Genomic DNA, 19853 nt, shown 5'->3' with positions numbered 1-19853 from the left:
TTTAGAAAATATTTTATTGAAGCATTTGTAATTTTCACAGTTTAATACATTAACATCTCTTCAACAACCGCGCGGGCCGACACATGCAAAGGAAAAGAAAAAAACAACCGACAGATCAACGCCACTTACTCCCCCCGCTCTATTCCCTAGCTACCCCTAAACTATATTCTCTGTCCCGTTGTAACATTGCCATGCCTCCTGTTCCCCCCCCCCCCCCCCCCCGCTTTTTACCTCCCCCTTACTGCTGATGTTCAATTCTCCTTGGAAGTAATCTATGAATGGCTGCCATCTCAGGGCGAACCCTTGAATTGATCCTCTCAAAGCAAATTTAATTTTCTCCAGACTGAGAAACCCTGCCATCTCGCTACCTGCACTCCTGTCTGTTGGGGGCTCCAAGTCCCTCCATCTCAGCAAAATTCGTCTCCGTCCACCAGGGAGGAGAAGGCCAGAACATCGGCCTTCCACCCCCCTGGGCACCCGGATCCTCCGATACTCCAAATATTGCCTATTCTGGACTCGGAGTTACCCTTCCTTCCAGGACCTCTGACATAACATCCGCAAATCCCAGCCAGAATTCCCACAGTTTCGGACATGCCCAAAACATATGTACATGGTTGGCCGGGCTACCCCACACCGCCCACATCTGTCCTCCACCTCCTCAAAGAACCTGCTCATCCGAGCTGCCGTCATGTGGGCCCTGTGGACCACCTTAAACTGGATCAAGCTAAGTCTGGCACACGACGAGGATGAATTGACTCTCTTCAGGGCTTTTTCCCACAGCTTGAATTCTAATTCCCCACCCAGCTCCTCTTCCCACTTCCTCTTCACCTCCCTGATAGGGGCCCCATCCCACTCCTTCAACTCCTTGTATATCCCCTCTCCAACCTCTGCTTTTGACATCACCTTATCTTGTAACCCCCTCAGGGGGAGGCGAGGGAAGCCAGGAACCTGCCTCCGGACAAAATCCTGTACCTGGAGGTACCGAAACCCATTCCCGCCCGGCAACTCAACTCCTCCTCTAATGCCTCCAAGGTAGGGAAACCCTCCTGAATGAATAGGTCACCAAATCTCTCAATCCCTGCCCGCCGCCATCCCCTATACCCCCCATCCAGCGCCCCCCGGGGAAAACCAGTGATTGTTACAAATCGGTGACCACACTGATGCCCCCTCCAATCTCATATGTTGCCTTGAAAACCCCCACACACTAAGGGCTGCCACCATCACAGGGCTCATAGAGTACCGAGCCGGCGAATACGACAATAAAGTCTCCAAGCTCGTACCCTTGCAGTATGCTGCTTCCACTCACTCCCAGACCTACCCCTCCCCCACTACCCACTTCCTGACCATCAATATATTGGCGGCCAGTAATAGTTAATAAAGCTCGGGGGTGGCAAGCCCCCCCTCTCCGCCACCCCGTGCCAGGAGTGCCTTCATTACTCTCGGAGTTTTACCCGCCCACACAAAAGCCGATATCGCCGCGTTCATTTTCCTGAAAAAAGCCTTTGGGATAAAAATTGGGAGACATTGAAAAAAGAGCAGTCTTGGAAGGACCGTCACCTTCACCGTCTGAACCCTCCCCACCAGCGACAGTGGGAGCATTTCCCATCTGTGGAAATCCCATCTCATTTGATTCACTGCTTTGCCCAGATTTAACTTTTGAAACTGCCCCTAATCCTTATCCACTTGAATCCCCAGATACCTAAAACTCCTCATAACCAGTCTGAACGGCAACTCCCTCAGTCTCCTTTCCTGCCCCCGTGCCTGGATTACGAATATCTCGCTCTTTCCCATATTTAAAGGGCAGCACGGTTGCATTGCGAATACACAATTGCTTCACAGCTCCAGGGTCCCAGGTTCGATTCTGGCTTGGGTCACTATCTGTGCGGAGTCTGCACATCCTCCCCGTGTGTGCGTGGGTTTCCTCCGGGTACTCCGGTTTCCTCCCACAGTCCAAAGCTGTGCAGGTTAGGTGGATTGGCCAGGATAAATTGCCCTTAGTGTCCAAAATTGCCCTTAGTGTTGGGTGGGGTTACTGGGTTATGGGGATAGGGTGGAGGTGTTGACCTTGGGTACAGTGGTCTTTCCAAGAGCCAGTGCAGACTCGATGGGCCGAATGACCTCCTTCTGCACTGTAAATTCTATTCTATGATAAACATGGGTCTGTGGCACTTGCTGGGATAATGTCGGAAGACCGGTAGTCACAGGCACAGTCCGGGGACAAGCAGTTGATTTTCTTTGGGACACAGGAGGATCCCGAACCACACTAAACTCTGCAAACCTATTCCGAAAAACTATTCCTGGCCCAGCATAGATACCATCACACTCAGTTGATTCACAGGCAAGAGGGATACATCACAGCCCCTATATCCGTCCAAATAGGAAATGTAGCCACTACCCACCCCGTTGTTCTAGTAGACCTACCCCCAACTGCGGAACCTATCCTAGGCATAGACTTTATGAACTTACATGGCCTCTCCTTCAACCCCGCAAACAAGTGTGTCTGGCGAATGTCCAAGACAGCCACGCTCTCAGTGGGAGATTACAAAAACAGGATTTTCTCAGTAGGGGACTATTGGTTTAACCCTTTGGCAATTAGCACAGACGACACCATTAGATGGGTATTAGCCACACACAAAGGTGTGTTTTCCCAACACAAGCACCACTGTGGGCAGATTCCAGGTACGATTATGATCTCAGGTCCCGACCCCAAACCACAGAAACAATATGGATTTCTACAGCAGGCTGAGGGCAAAATTGTAAAGATACTTAACAGTCTGTTAAAACAAGGAGTGATTCAACCCGTAGCTTCTAGGAATAATGCCCCGATTTGGCCCTTAAAGAAACCAGACGATTCATGGTGACTCACCATTGACTACCGCGAACTAAACAAAGTTACCCCTTTAACAGCACCCACTGTTGCTACTCGTCCCACGACCATGCTTAAGCAGGGAGTGCAAGCAAAGTTTTTCACCCTGCTGGATATCAGCAATGGTTTTTGGTCCATTCCCCTAGATCGGGCTTGCCAGTATAAATTTGCATTCACTTTTCAAGGACAACAGTACACGTGGACGTGTCTCCCCCAAGGCTTCCATAATTCCCCCTTCATTTTCAACAGACAGCTGGCTGCTTGTCTTTCCAAATTCTCCCGCCCCAAATGCCTAGCTCAGTATGCAGATGACCTGCTCCTGCAAACCAATACCAGGGAATAGCATGTGGCTCTGTTAGCCGAATTACTAACCCTGCTCCAGTCCATCGGATGTGAGGTAAACCCCAAAAAGGCACAAATATTGAGGGAAAAGGTAATGTTACTTCTGCGGGCAGCCAAAACATCCTCTACAATGCTGCCCGGCCCGGAGTGCCCTTTGCAAGGCCTGCGGCAAGAATGGGCACTTCGCTGCAATGTGCCAGGCCCGCTTAGTCATCGCTATTGTTCCGACTCCCCACCTCGCGTACGGCCAGTGGGTGCCACCATCTTCCCCTCCTCGGATCACGTGTGGCCGGTGGGCACCGCCATCTTGTTCAACCCCCACCATGTGCGGCCCGTGGGTGCCGCCATCTTGTCCTCCCCAGGATCATCAGGCGCCGCCATCTCCTTTCCCCCACGACACGTGCGGCCCATGGGCGCCGCCATCGTACCAGGACCCATGCCCCCCGGGCACCCCATCGTCTGCCACCATCGATGATCAGCCGCGTCTTGCCTCGGTCACGATTGACCAGTCACGCCCACGCAACCTAGCAACTGCCTCCACCAACGTGAAAATCGATCAGCACGAGATCTCCTGCCTGCTGGACTCCGGGAGCACCGAGAGCTTTATCCATCCCGATACGGTAAGGTGCTGCTCCCATGCGGTATACCCCACCAACCAGAGAATCTCCCTGGCCTCCGGGTCCCACTCTGTGGCGATCCGGGGGTACCGCATAGCCACTCTCACGGTCCAGGGCGTGGAGTTCAGCGGCTTCCGGCTCTACATCCTCCCTAATCTCTGCGCTGCCCTGCTACTCGGCCTGGCCTTCCAGTGCAACCTCCAGAGCCTAACATTGAAATTCGGCGGGCCCCTACCACCCTTACAGTGTGCGGCCTCGCGACCCTAAAGGTCGACCTTCCCTATTTGCAAACTTAACCCCAGATTGCAAATCCGTCGCCACCAGGAGCAGACGGTACAGCGCCCAGGACAGGACCTTCATCAGGTCCGAGGTCCAGCATCTGCTTCGGGAAGGCATCATCGAGGCCAGCAACAGCCCCTGGAGAACACAAGTGGTAGTTGTGAAAACTGGGGAGAAACACAGAATGGTCGTGGACTACAGCCAGACCATCAATCGGTACACGCAGCTTGACGCGTATCTCATCTGATATGGTCAATCAGATTGCACAGTACCGGGTCTTCTCAACTGTGGACCTAAAATCCGCCTACCACCAGCTCCCCATCCATAAGGTGGACCGCCCATACACTGCCTTCGAGGCAGATGGCCGCCTTTATTACTTTCTTAGGGTTCCCTTTGGCGTCACCAACAGTCGGTAGCCTTCATGTTCAACAACGGTAGGGCAGCACGGTAGCATTGTGGATAGCACAATCGCTTCACAGCTCCAGGGTCCCAGGTACGATTCCGGCTTGGATCACTGTCTGTGTGGAGTCTGCACATCCTCCCCGTGTGTGCCTGGGTTTCCTCCGGGTGCTCCGGTTTCCTCCCACAGTCCAAAGATGTGCAGGTTAGGTGGATTGGCCATGCTAAATTGCTCCTTAGTGTCCAAAATTGCCCTTAGTGTTGGGTGGGGTTACTGGGTTATGGGGATAGGGTGGAGATGTTGACCTTGGGTAGGGTACTCTTTCCAAGAGCCTGTGCAGACTCGATGGGCCGAATGGCCTCCTTCTGCACTGTAAATTCTATGTAAAAACACACAGCGGGGCAAGATCAAAAATGATAAAATCTTGAGGTGGAGCTCTCCACCTACAACTACGAAATTTTGTATCGCCCCGGCAACCTCAACGAGCCCCCCGATGCCCAATCCCGAGGTACATGTGCCAGCGCACAGGTAGACCGACTCCGGACTCTGTATTACAACCTTTGTCACCTGGGAGGCACACTTCATAAAGGCTCGCAATCTGCCCTACTCGGTCGAGGAAGTCAGGGCAATCACCAGGGACTGCCAGGTCTGTGCGGAGTGCAAACCGCACTTCTACCAGCCAGACCATGCACACCTGGTGAAGGCCTCCTGCCCCTTTGAACGCCTCAGCGTGGACTTCAAAGGGGCACTCCCCTCCTCCGACCATAACAAGTACATCCTCAGTGTGGTCGATGAATATTCCAGATTCCCCTTCGCCATCTCATGCCCGACATGACGTCTGCCACTGTCATCAAAGCCCTCAACACCATCTTCGCTCTGTTTGGCTTCCCCAGCTACGTCCACAGCGACAGGGGATCCTCGTTCATGAGCGATGAGCTGCGTCAGTTCCTGCTGAACAAGGGTATCGCCTCGAGCAGGATGACCAACTATAACCCCCGGGTAAACAGGCAGATGGAGAGGGAGAATGGGACGGTCTGGGGGGCCATACAGCTTGCCCTATGGTCCAGAACTCTCCCGGCTTCCCACTGGCAGGAGGTCCTTCCCGAAGCACTGCACTCCATTCGGTCGCTCCTATGCACTGTGACTAATGACACACCCCATGAATGTCTCTTTGCCTTCACCAGGAGGTCCACCTCTGGGGTTTCGCTCCCGACTTGGCTCGCAGCTCCAGGACCCTTACTCCTCCACCAGCACGAGCGATTCCACAAGGCAGACCCGTTGTTTGAGAAGGTACAGCTACTCCACGCCAAACCCACAGCACACCTACATAGTGTACCCCGACGGCCGCCAAGATACTGTCTCCCTCAGGGACCTGGCACCAGCTGGTTCCACACACACACACCCCTCCATTCCGGTGTCACCCTCCCGTCCCCCGGCACACCCAGCCGCAACTCTCATCCCAGGACAATCCGTCCTCCCCCTGCCCATGCCCGAGGATGAAGAGGATTTTGGCACACTCCTGGAGTCACCGAGGACCAGACCGACACCGGAATCGCCGCCACCACCGCGGCGTTCCCAAAGGCAGATCAAGGCTCCGGACCGACTGAACCTGTAACTTGTTCAGGACAATTAAAACATCATATATATATTCTGTATAATTCTCCACCACCCCCGCCAGACTCAATTTTAACATGGGGTGAATGTGGTAGTCACCACTGTTGTAAATATTAGGTGATTTGTGGTAAGGCCCTGTACTACAGGTAAGGGGGTAGTTCCCTGCCTGCTGGCTCCGCCCAGTAGGCGGAGTATAAATATATGTGCTCCCCGTACAGCAACCATTTCGCCAGCTGCTGTAGGAGGCCACACATCTTTGTGTATTAAAGCCTCAATTGCATTCAACTCTCGTCTTTATGTAATTGATCGTGCATCACCCCCCACACCCTCATGACTGGACGACCCATGAAGGGAACAGAATATTTGTCAGGGCTTGATTTGGCCAGCCACACAGTCACCGCCCTCACGCATGAGAAAGCAGTTCAACAGATTATCGAGAATGTAAAAGCAGCCCAACTCGCTGCAGCTGTTAGACTTGGGACACGCAATAAGCAAAGCAAAGTTTGCTTTGACAAGACAGTACATGCCACAGAATTCATAGTAGGGCGGCAGGTCATGCTCTCCCTATTCAACCCCAGTTCATTCCTTTCCCCCAAATTTGCAGGATTCTACTCCAATTCCGATAAGGTGAGCCCCTCCGTATATAAAATCATCTATCCTAATGGCAAGTCTGCGTGGTTCCACATAAACCAGCTTAAGGCTTATGGCTCGCAGAACAACCATTTACACCACATCTCGCTTGCAGCAGCAGATGAACACTGACGACCTATTCCCCAACCAGTCCAGCCCATCCTCAGACACTATTTCAACTCCACCCCCAGAGGCACGACTCCACCTCTCCAGCAGCGACAGCGACAGTGACAGCACCGACACAATAGATCCCATGAGACCCCTAAATGATCCCATTTCCCAACTAGGCCCCACTCCAAGCGATTCAGAAAACGATTTATTCGACTCCTTCGAAATCACGTACATTAAAGCCCCTGATCCGGACCCACCGCCCGACAATTATGGATTGCCCCCTACCATCTCCAACCTCGACACGAAACATTGGCACCGAGACAATTCGGAATGATGAGATGGACCCCACTTCGCCCCAAGCACCTTTGGCACAGCTGCTCCAGTCACGAGTGTGGCAACCGGGAGAAGATGATGACTTAGAGTCTGACTCCCACCAGACCAGCCCTTTTGCGACTCTTTTTGCTATAGAACAATCAGGTGTCCAGATAATGGTAAAAAGGAACCGATGGAGATTTACGGTGTCCTTTCTGATGGAACCTGCACCATGTTTGTTATGTTAGTTTGTTACTTTGAATGTTTGTTACTGTAAATGTTAAATGTTGTTTGCGCACTTAAGGATTATTCATGGCCCCACGCCACCACTCTTAACACCCACATGGTAGTTCGAGGAACTAATTTGTCGGCAGACAACTGATCATAACTACCCTCCTGATTTGAAGGTAGCCACAAAAGGCAACATCCACGACGAACACAAATTCTAACCATTCTTGCCGGTTGCTCAGGCAGTGGAGAAACGGCACTGGTCCCCTCCCTGCCTGAGGACCCCCCCCCCCCCTCTGGTCAGCTATGCTTGGGTAGAGCACATACGGCACTGGTCACCGTCCTACCCGGGGATTCCACCCATTCTTACCCGCCGCGGCCCATACGCACCCCATTCAGAACTTTTGGTTCAAAACTCTTGTTTGTTTTCCGGCGACCCTTTGGTTGCTCTCCATAAGCTATTTACATCCTCAAACACTGGGATGGTACATTCACCGCCACACCCACACAGGCTGCTCGCGCTGTGACAGTATTTACTTCTTGGATGTCTTGTCCCAAAATATTTGGTTTAAAAAATAAATGAGGGAGTCACATACGGTGACCAATTATACTGGGTAATTGATAATAAAGGACAGACAGACAGACATACGAGATCTTAAGCAAGATAATAACAGGTATTATGCTTGTGTCCATAGAAATCCAGAACCACAGAAGCCACAGGAAGAACACGGAAGGAAGAAGAGAACATGAAGACAGACATCATGGTCTACATTTGGATCTTCGCGGGATCCCTCCAGTTGCGCTCGGACGCGGCCCCCTGACCCCCCACCCCACTGGCCGTGAATGTTTCCCATCCCTGCCATACACTACACCCGGAGACAGCAACTGATACACCAACCTGGTGTGACAAGTTCATCACCTGGTATTCCCTGTCCTACGTTGTAGAAACACTGTTAGTCATTGCAATACTCTGCAGTGTCATTTAGACACTGAGACTTAGGAAATGGTGAAGGAAAGCCTCCCGCACTCTGGCATACACATTCAGGCCCCCTGGGCGGGATTCTCTGAACCCCTCCGGGTCGGAGAATCGCTGGGAGGGGTGGTGTGAATCTCGCCCCCACCGGCCGCCGAATTCTCCGGCACCGGAGATTCGGCGGGGGCAGGAATCGCGCAGCGCCAGTCGGCGGCCGCTTGCAGCAACCCCCCAGGCGATTCTCTGGCCCGCGATGGGCCAAAGTCCCGCTGGTTCTATGCCGGTCCCGCTGGCGTAAATTGAACTAGATCCCTTACCGGCGGGACATGGCGGCGCGGGCGGCCTCCGGGGTTCGGGGGGGGGGGCCGCGGGGTGATCTGGCCCTGGGGGGGTGCCCCCATGATGGCCTGGCCCGCGATTGGGACCCACCGATAAGCGGGCGGGCCTGTGCCGTGGGGCACTCTTTTCCCACCCTGCGCAAGCGCGGGGATGACGTCAGCAGCCGCTGATTCTCCCGCACATGTGCGGACTCGCACCGGCCAGCGGAGTCCCTTCGGCCCCGGCTGGCGTGGTGCTAAAGGCCTTCCACGCCAGCCGGCGGGGCGCCAGCCACTCCGGGGCGGGCCTAGCCCTTAAAGGTGTGGACTCCGCACCTTTGGGGCGGCCTGATGCCCGAGTGGTTCACGCCACACCGCCCCATCGGTGCCCCTCGCCCCGTCGGGTACTGTTCAGACTTCAGCAAACCCCCCCACTCTCTTTAAGTGAATTAAAGTGCATCAACTTTTTGTTTGTTTGTTCTAATAAAACAAGATCATAAACTCTGCTTGACTGCCAAGCTACAGAGACGTGTATTTCTGCTACTGTATAGTTTATAATGTTGTACATGCTTTTCATTGATTAAGGATAGTTTCGATAAGGATAGTTAGAGGTTCCCGTGTTTTAATTGTAGAATGTGATGTATATAAAGCAATTTAGTAAAAGTTCCAATTCATAGGACAGAGTAGTGTAGAGCCTGTCCTTGATTACAAGTGCTCGACTTAGGCAGAGAACAAAAATGATGCAGTAACATGATCCTTCACGCTTCGCGTTGAGGATCACAAGGAGGGAGTGTAGCCATCTGGGATGGCCACTTCCAGAATACAAAATGGATGCTCGCAAAGAATGTAGGGAAATGTGAACAATACTAGACAACAAGCAGGCACAGAGCCTGAATGTATATTGGGGAAACAGCTCCCAGATGGAATTGAAACAATGGGTCGATTAGCATATTGATGGCCCATCTCCGGGAACAAAGGAATGACACTCAGGTAGCCAATTCTGTTGCAGACATCCCGGCGCCAGTTCCCCAACCGAAGAGCACAAACAAAGCCAGGCCAATGGCCACCTAAGACACGTCCAGCCATCAGGGCACCCACCCCTTTATTAGTTTAGATCGATGGCAGTGATCGAGAAGCGGCCCAATTAATTGGGACCAAGTTTAAGGCCCGCCTAAAGGCGCGCAAAGCCCCTCCAAGTATAAGAAGGAACCCCCACGAGAGAATCGCTCTCTTGGACTTGGCTCTCAAGTGGAGAGACCCTTCCACCAGCATCACCAGAAGCAGTAAGTTCAAGGCCAACGCTCGCTACCAGACGGACGACCTTAGCTGTTCTCCTGTTACCTCTTCGTACCGAACAACCATATTGACCGCCATATTTATAACCAGATAAATATGGCAACACTTGCCCTGGAGGGAGGGGAGGGGCGAGGGTAGTGGCGCGGGAGATGGACCACACACTGTTGAGGGCCCTGTCAGCAACTGTAGGTGGGAATTCACAGTTGAGGAAGAAGGAACACATTTTCGAAGCACCACTTTGGAAAGTGGCATCATCGGAACAAATGCGATGGATGTGAAGGAGTTGAGAGAAAGGGATGGAGTCCTTACACAGTGTAGGGTGCAAGAAAGAAGCGAAGAGCTCTCAGGCCATCCTGGTGTGGGATGGAGGTGTAGAGAGATTGCACATCCATAGTGAATAGAATGCGGTTAGGGCCCGTGAACTGGAAGCTGTCAATATGACGCAGTGCATCAGAGGAATCCCGGATATAGGTGGGGAGGGAATGGACCAGAGGAGTGAGGATGGAGTCATGACAAGAGGAAATAGGTTTGGTGGGGCAGGAGCATGCTGACACAATGGGCCTGCCGGGACAGTCCTTTTTTGTGGATTTTGGGCAGTAGGTAAAAGCGGGCTGTCCGGGGATGGGAGATGGGGCTATCCGGGGATGGGAGACGGGGCTATCCGGGGATGGGAGACGGGGCTATCCAGGATTGGGAGACGGGGCTATCCGGGGTTGGGAGACGGGGCTATCCGGGATTGGGAGACGGGGCTATCCGGGGTTGGGAGACGCGCTGTCCGGGGTTGGAAGACGGGCTGTCCGGGGATGGGAGATGGGCTGTCCGGGGTTGGGAGACGGGGCTGTCCGGGGTTGGGAGACGGGCTGTCCGGGGTTGGGAGACTATGAGGTTGGAAGCCGTAGAGGGAAGGAATCTTGAGGAAACGAGATCGCTAACAGTGTTGGAGATAATGGCTTGATGTTCAGTGGTCCGGTCATAGTCCAGGGGGAGATAAGAGGAAGTATCTCTACAGCCCCGCTTCAGCCTTCCGGCCTGAACATCGAATTCAACAACTTCAGATGATCAGCTCGACCCAACCTTGACCCATTTGTTTTCATCCCATTTCATTTTAAATGTTTTTTACCATTTCTTTCTTTAGAACATAGAACATAGAACAGTACAGCACAGAACAGGCCCTTCGGCCCTCGATGTTGTGCCGAGCCATGATCACCCTACTCAAACCCACGTATCCACCCTATACCCGTAACCCAACAACCCCCCCCTTAACCTTACTTTTTAGGACACTACGGGCAATTTACCATGGCCAATCCACCTAACCGCACATCTTTGGACTGTGGGAGGAAACCGGAGCACCCGGAGGAAACCCACGCACACACGGGGAGGATGTGCAGACTCCGCACAAACAGTGACCCAGCCGGGAATCGAACCTGTGACCCTGGAGCTGTGAAGCATTTATGCTGACCACTATGCTACCGTGCTGCCCCTTTCTTAATGTATATTAATTCTCCCCCCCCACCCCCCAACAATCTTATCCACCTTTCCTGCACCTTTCTCCTCTTTGCTTCCCCCTTCCCCTCCCCCCACACCTACAGTTCATCCTCTGATGTTAGTTTCCCTGCTGTTTGACCTTTCACATCTTTTGTCTTCTCTGGGGACAGCCATTAGCACTCTTTCTCCTTGGTATCTGTGGCCATTAGCACCCAGTTTCCCTGGTTTCCTGTGGCTATGACTCATCTTTCATTGTCACTCCACAGTATAAATATTTCCCACTTTCTCTGTTAGCTTTGACAAAGAGTCATCGGACTCGAAACGTTAGCTCTTTTCTCTCCCTACAGATGCTGCCAGACTTGCTGACATTTTCCAGCATTATCTCTTTGGTTTCAGATTCCACCATCCGCAGTAATTTGCTTTTATCCAAAGCCTCCACATCCTTCTGGTAGTGTGGTGATCAGAATTGAGCTCTATGGGCGGGATTCACCGACCCCTTGCCGGGCCGGAGAATCCCGGGGGGGGGCGACATGAATCCTGCCCTGCTGCCCCAACGCCGGATTCTCCGGCGCCGGTTTTTCGGGGGGGGGTGGGAATCGCGTCGCGCTGGTCGGGGGCCGTTCTCCCCGGTGTTTCTCCGCCCTGCAGTAGGCCGAGTGGCCGCCCGTTTTCGGCCAGTCTCACCGGTGTATATTACACCAGGTCCGTACCGGCAGGACCTGGCTCTGCGGGCGGCCTGCGGTGTCCTCAGGGGGGGGGGGGGGGGGGGGGGGGGGGGGGGAATCTGGCCCCAGGGGAGGCCCCCACGGTGGCCTGGCCCACGATCGGGGCCCACCGATCCGCGGGCGGGCCTGTGCCGTGGGGGCACACTTTCCCTCCGCGCCGGCCGGTGTAATGGTCCGTAGTGGCCAGCGTGGAGAAGAACCCATGCATTGGGATGACGCCAATACACGCTGACACTCCCGCGCATGCGCCAACCCCACCGGCCTAGCCCCTGAAGGTGCGGAGGATTCAGCACCTCCAGGCAGCCCGGCGCCGGAGTGGTTGACACCACTCCTCGACGCCGATACAGCCCGCCCCACCGGATAGCGGAGAATCCCGCCCTATATTCCAATGTAGCCTGACTAAGGTTCTATACAGCTGCAGCATGACTTGGCAACTTTTAAACTCAATGCCTTGGCCGATGAAGATAAGCATGCCGTATGCCTTCTTGACTACCTCCTCCACCTGTGCTGCCACTTTCAGTGACCTGTGAACCTGTACACCTAGATCTCTCTGACTGTCCCTGCCTTAGTTTAGAAAAGTTGGGAGGAGCCTCAAGTGGAGCATTAACACCAACATGGCCTGGTTGGGCTGAATGGCCTGATTCTGTCTGTATATCGTATATAAACCTATAGCGCGGGATTCTCCCTTGGCTGACGCCAAAGTTGCAAAACGTGACTGGGTGAAGAATAGGTTCCGACACCAAAATCGCGGCAGGCACCGATTTGACGCCAAATTGCAATTTTCCATCACCTTGGCGGCGTCAATGTGTTCCAGAACGCACATACAATAAACACCATTTGCATGTCATTAATAGGCCCGTTCTGCGGGGCCTCCGCGTTTCTACACATCCGATGGGCTGAGTTCAAAGTTGTGAGCGAGGTGGCTGCTGAGGGAGAGAGAGGGGGTACGGAAAGTGTCCAACATCGCCATAGTGTGCTGATAGTTGTGCCGCTGGCGGAGGGGCTTCCGCCAGGCCTGGGGGAGGAGGAAACACCATTGCCACAGCCGGCAAGGCAGCCATGCAGCTGCGCACACCGCTAACAGCCCACTTTGAACCTCGTGCCATGGGTCATAGAAGTGTCACCCCAGGCCAACCCCCTATGTGCCTCCTGGCCCCAGCCGACCCGTTAGTTGTATGGGTGCGCTCCAGCACAACCATTGCCACCTTGCTGGCTGGGATGGTGTGTGTGGGTATTGTACAGTGTATATGTGGCTGCAGCTTGTCAGTCTCCCGAGTGTCAATCACAGACCCGGCCAATCCCGCACTGTTTTTCCTCGGAATTGATTGTGTTCCACGTGGCGCCATTGCTAGACCCTCCACAGTCGCTGAATCAGTCCAAGTTCAGCACCAGTCTTGCTGTCGTGAAACTCCACAGATTCTGCCCTGGCATCAACACTTGGGGCTAGATTGTCCGATTTCGAGGCTAAGTGTTGACGGCGGCGTGGGAACAGTGATTTTTATGACAGGAAAAAAGCACAACAGCTGCACCGATTCAGCTACATTCAATGGGCTCGCACCATCGCCACGTGGAACACAATCAATGCCATGGAAAATGGTGCTGGTTTCACCGGGTCAGTGATTGGCGCACATGAGGCTGACAGGCTGCAGCTGCAGCTGCACTTAAACGGTCCTTTCCCCCCCCTCCCCACACACGCCATCCCAGCCAACAAGATGGCTGGAAGCAGAGCAGCGCCATGGTTCAGAAACGCTGAGATGGACAGCTTTCTGAATGCCGTGGAGGAGAGGCGGTTGACCCTGTACCCCGGGGGAAGGCCACAAGTCACCGCCGCTCGCCGTGCCTGGGCGCAGGTATTAGAGACGGTCAGCACCATGGGAAACATCATCTGGCCAGCAGTGCTGGAAGAAACGTCACAACCTCCTCAGGGCGGCCAGGGTGAATTGGTACACACCCATAACCCTACACCCCCCCCCCCCCCCCCGGCCGGGATGGCCGAACCCCCACCCTGCCCCACATGCCAGCACCCATGCCAGCCGCCATGGCCGGGTGCCCTGGCCACTGAGGCCACCGTCTACTCATCCCCCGGGCTACATGCGTTGGACCGTCTAACAGTGTCATTGTTTGTGTTCCCCCTCCCCAGGAGAAGGCTGTGCATAACCATGGGGAACAGGAGAAGACCGGAGGGGGACTGGACCTGCAGCCCCTCACTATGCCCGAGCAGAGGGCACTGGACGTGGCAGGCGGGCGATCAAGTGAGACCCTACTTAGTTGCAGATCCTCATGACACTTGTGTGGACACCACTCACCCCACACTCCCCTCACCCCCTGCAACCCGTACCTCCCTCACCCCCTCATCTCCTCACTTTCCTCATCCCTCACCCCGTAATAACCCCCCCCCCCCCCCCCGGCCCGGTCCCCCCCCCCCCCCCCCCCCCCTCCCCCCCCCCCTCCGTCCCATCTATAACCATGCATGCTGTCTTCGTCTTACAGGACCTGCAGGGATGGGGCCGGTCCACCCGGGACCCCCATCCCCAGCCAGTGCCAGAGCCGGTGCCCCCCAGACGGCCGAGCACTGATGGGAAAAGCAGCCCAAACACCCCCCCCCCCCCGGACACCTCGGAAATCAGGTTGGAGGACACTGACCTTCTGTCACACCCTCCTACACCCTCCACCGTCTCAGAGACTATCACCTCGGTTGGGCACATTACTGAAGAGGCTCCTGGGACACTATCTGGTGCGCACCACAAATCGCATCCGGTACAGCAGGCGGAGGCAGGAGCAGCCGAGGTCGGATGGCAGGTCAGACCCAGGAACCAGCTGCCATGCAGATGGGTCCCAGGCTCCTGGAGCAACCCAGCCACAGTGCAGATCCAGTCAGAGACCAGGGATCACAGGAGGGGATGATGGCCGCCTTCCAGCACCTGTAGACGCAGGTGGAGGAGTCCACCCACGTCCAGGAGCAGGGATTGGTGCTGGTCATGCGTGTCACCCAGGCCGACATTGCAAAGGTGGCGTCCGCGGTGGGGGTAATGGGGACGAGGGTGTCAGACAGGCAGGAGCCGAGGCCCAGGACAGGGCTGCCCTCTCACAGGCAGCCGTGCCAGAGCCACCTGGACATCACAGCGGCGCTGCTCAGCATGGCAGTCACAGCAGGCCATGGCTGAGAACATTGGCGGCATTGCCCAGGTGCTAGACGGCGTGCTGCAGACACTGGGCAGTGGCCAAGTCCCAGAGGGAGATGGCGCAGTTACTGGCTGATGTGGCACAGACCCTCAGGCTGGTGGCACAGTCACAGCGTGATGTGGAGCAGACCCAGACAGAGATGGTCCACTCCCTGTGCTCCATGGTCCAGACCACAGCGGGCCTCCAGGACTGGCAGCGCCAGGTGGCAAGGTGGCCTCAGGGGTTGGTTCCGCTCGCACCCCCGTCCCATGGGCACTCCGAGGTAGGAGGGGCTGGCACCCGTGCCAGTGACCACCGCTGGGGAGGTGCCGGAACAGCGCAGCACCTCAGACTCCCCCCCCCCCCCCCGGTCCTGTCCCTGGCCGCATCTGGTGGGCAGCGGGCAGAACAGGGTGGCACCATGCCACCCGGGCCACCCGAGCAGCGGCTGTGCCCAGGCCGCCCCAGGAGACGCACGCTAACGGGGACCCTTGTGGCAGGGCAGGAGTCACAGCAGGCCCCCTCCTCAGGGCGGCCAGGGTGAGTTGGTACGCACCGGTAACCCTAACCCCCCCCAACCCTCCCCACCCCACCCCCCCACCGGGGGACGGTCGAACCCACACCCTGCCCCACATGCCAGTACCCATGCCCTTGTTGCAGGGCAGGAGTCACAGCAGGCCCCTCCGCTCCTGCTGTACTGTCTGGGGAACCACCTAGTCGCAGTGTTAGGGCCCGTAAGGCCAGAAAGTTAGACACAAGTTAAGTTGGCACCGGTGCAGGGCACAGTTGAGTTATAGGGGTTAGGGCACAGACTGTGTATATATTTCCACACAATAAACACCTGTTACCACTGTTAAAACCTGCCTTGGTGCCCTGTCCACTATGTGTGAGGGTGTGCAAGTCCGGGCTGGCCGGGGGCGGAAGGAGGAGGATTGTGGGAGAAGGGGGGGGGGGGGGCGAACGGAGGTCCAGTGCAGTTCCTATTGGAGTACCGTGGTCGCCCCCCCCCCCCCCCAACCACTCTTCCTGGTGCCCCGACCGTCCCCAGCACCCCACCCCAGGGACTCAATGAGACTGTGTGATGGACTGGCCAGCTCGCATTGGGGATCACCCAGGTGGAAGCTGCTACTGTAGGCATGAGTCAGATGATGTGGAGCACCAGAGCTCCTCACAGAGCGGGTTGTCATCATCCTCCATCCTATGGACCAGACCGGCTGTCACTATCAACCCAGGGCCCCCAGGTTGTAGCACCGCAGATATGTATAATGAAGGGGTTTGCAAGCGAGCGTGGTGTGGGAGGTGAGGTGGTGTGGGTCTGGGAGGTGGTGTCCTGGCCAGCAGCCCCCCTCCACCCCCTCCCTCCTATTCGGTGAACCTGGAGACGATCAGAGCGCCCCGTGCACCTTTGCCCTGGCGATAACATTGTGCGGCCTCCCGTGCCTGCCCAGACCCCATGCCCACGTCCCCCTCCCCCACGTCCTCCTCGTTGGACAAGGCCTGCCTTCCTCCTCATCCTCCTCCTCCAGTCCATCGCCCCTCTGCTGTGCAATGTTGTGGAGAGTGCAGCAGCCCGCCACGATGCGCGCGACCCTCCTAGCCTCGTGCTGGACAGTCCCTCCACAGCAGTCCAGGCACCAGAAGCCCATCTTCAGGATGCCAAAGCTCAATCACACTCCTGGGCGCTGCGTTATAGCGGGTCTTCACGTTGGTCTGTGGTCTCCGGATAGGTGGCATCAGCCTCAGCTGCAGCGGGTAACCCCTGTCACCCAGGAGCCAACCCCTCAGCCGGGGGGTGGAGTGTCCCTCGAACATGTCGGGACTCACTGAGTGTGCCAGGATGAAGGAGAAATGCACACTGCCCGGGTACCGGGAACAGAGGTGCATGGTGCGCAGCTGATGTTCACAGACTACCTGGATTTTTACTGAGTGGTGCCGCTTCCTGTTTGTGAACAGCGGCCTGTTATCCATCGGTGCCCGTAGGGCGACATGCATCCCATTGATCGCCCCCTGGACCTGGGGCATCCTGGCATTGGCAATGAATCCTGCTGCCCGGGCATCCTGGTGGGCTCAGGCCACATGGAACTACATATATTGAGGCGCCTGGGCATATAGGGCCTCCGTGACAATGCGGATGCTCCTGTGCACCGAGGTCTGTGAGTTCCCGGACAGGTCCTGACTCGGCGACTGGAAGGACCCCACCTTGTAGAGGTTCAGGGTGACCGTCACCTTGACGGTCACTGGGAGCGTGTGGCCTCCCCCATTCCCCCGGGGTGCCAGGTGTGCCATCATCTGGCAGATGTGTCGCACTGTCTCTCTGCTCATCTGGAGTATCCGAAAGCATGGCCGGTCCGGCAGCTCCTTGAATGACAGGCGTGTCCTTGGCACCTGCTCCTCCTCGCCTTGTTGGGCGGGCGGCCTTCCAGCCTCTGCGGCCACCTCCTGCGGCTCCGCAGCCCGTTCCTCTGCAGCCCGGTCCTCTGCAGCCCGGTCCTCCGCAGCCCGGTCCTCCGCAGCCTGTTCCTCTGCAGCCCGTTCCCTCATGGAGCTGCTCAAGGACGAGTTCCCACATACTGTGCGGAATGACGATCCTGTCCAACTTCAACAGAATTCCATCTACCACTGCCAGATCATCTTTAATGTTGTAGAATTGCGGGCATTGGCCCTTGAGCCATCCGTCTGTAAGATGGCGCATGACGCGTTGGAGCAAAGGATCCTTGGCTGTTTCACAATGAATCTGGAATGGTCGTTCGTCAGTGGCGGGCAAGTTAGATGTGCAGAACTCAACATGAGCATCAATTTGGCACACGAAGCCCAACGGCTCGCAGGGCGTAGTGACGGAACAGGAGAGTGCATCGGCCACGATGAGCTCCTTACCCGGGGTGTAGACCAGTTCGAAGTCATACCGCCTGAGTTTAAGGAGGATGCGTTGCAGGCGTGGCGTCATATCGTTGAGGTCCTTCTGTATGATGTTGACCAGTGGCCTGTGGTCCGTTTCGACTGTAAATTTGGGGAGTCCATACACATAGTCATGGAATTTGACAATTCACGTGAGTTGACCCAGGCACTTTTTTTCGATTTGCGCATAGCGTGCTCGGTGGGCGGCATTGCACGCGATGCGTATGCAACTGGAGCCCATGAGGAGGAGTCGCGCATTGGAGGAGCACTGCTTCAATGCCGGACTGGCTCGTATCAGTGGAGATCTTCGTCTCCTTGGCAGGGTCGAAGAATGCCAGTACCGGGGCCTTGGTCAGTTTCACCTGAGTTCACGCCACTCTTGCTCGTGAGCGGGGAGCCACTGGAATTCGGTGGTCTTCTTCACTAGATTGCGGAGAGCCGTGGTGTGAAATGCGAGGTTGGGGATAAACTTCCCCAGGAAGTTGACCATTCCCAGGAAGCGGAGGACCATGTTTTTGTCCTCCGGTGTCTTCATGGCATTGATTGCCGACACCTTGTCTGCATCCGGCTGCACACCAAACTGTGAAATGTGGTCGCCGAGGAATCTTGGGCGCGATTCTCCCAAACCGGGAGAAATCGTAAGGCTGGCGTCAAATCCGGGCGGGTTTGACGCCAGCCCCCCCCCCCCTTCCCGACCAGGAACCGATTCTGGTCCCCGGTCGGGGCTAGCAGCCCGACGCCGTAGGCTCCGGCATCACGGGCTTAACGAATTTCGTTAAGCCCGCTTGCCCGAGTTAGCGCCGGCTGACGCGTCATATGACGTCAGCCGCGCATGCGCGGATTGGAAGACTCCAACCCACGCATGCGCGGATGACGTCATCGCGTATTTGCGCGAAACCCGCGCATGCGCGGGCCGGGATGCCCCTCAGCCACCCCGCGAATGGATACTGCGGGGCGGCGGAAGGACAAATAGTGCGCGGGCATCGGGCCTGCTGCCCGCGATCGGTGGGCACCGATCGCCGGCCCATGGCACCCTTGGCACGGCCATGGTACTGCCGTGGTACGGCCGTTTTTACGAACGGCCAGACCAGGTGTGTTTGCCGTTCGTAAAAACAGCCGTAAAGGGCTGGGAACTCGGCCCATCTATCAGCTGAGAATCGCTGCCGGCCGTAAAAAAACGGCGGCAGCGATTCGTGTCGGGAGTTGGGCGTGGGGGGGGGGGGGAAATAGTGGGAGGGCGTCGGAACAGCGTGGCCGTAAAATTTTACGAGCCACGCTATTCTCCGCACCGTCGGGAGTGCGGAGAATCTCGCCCTTTATCTCTGTTTGATCAAAGAGCATTTGGCTCTGTTGAGGCGGAGGCCATGCTCATGAACGTGTTGGAGGTGATCAATGTGTTCCTGCGGGGTGGTAGACCAGACAATGATTTTGTCTACATATACCTGCACCCCTTTGATGCCCTCCATTATTTGCTCCATTATTCGGTGGAACATCTCCGAGGCTGAGATGATGCCAAACGGCATCCGGTTGTAACAATCCCAGCCAAATGGGCTGTTAAAGGTGTAGAGCTTCCGACTGGATGCGTCAAGTTGTATTTGCCA

Source organism: Scyliorhinus canicula, chromosome 13 (genome assembly GCF_902713615.1).
Source record: "Scyliorhinus canicula chromosome 13, sScyCan1.1, whole genome shotgun sequence".
NCBI classification, from domain to species: domain Eukaryota; kingdom Metazoa; phylum Chordata; class Chondrichthyes; order Carcharhiniformes; family Scyliorhinidae; genus Scyliorhinus; species Scyliorhinus canicula.
This window is presented reverse-complemented; position numbering follows the sequence as displayed.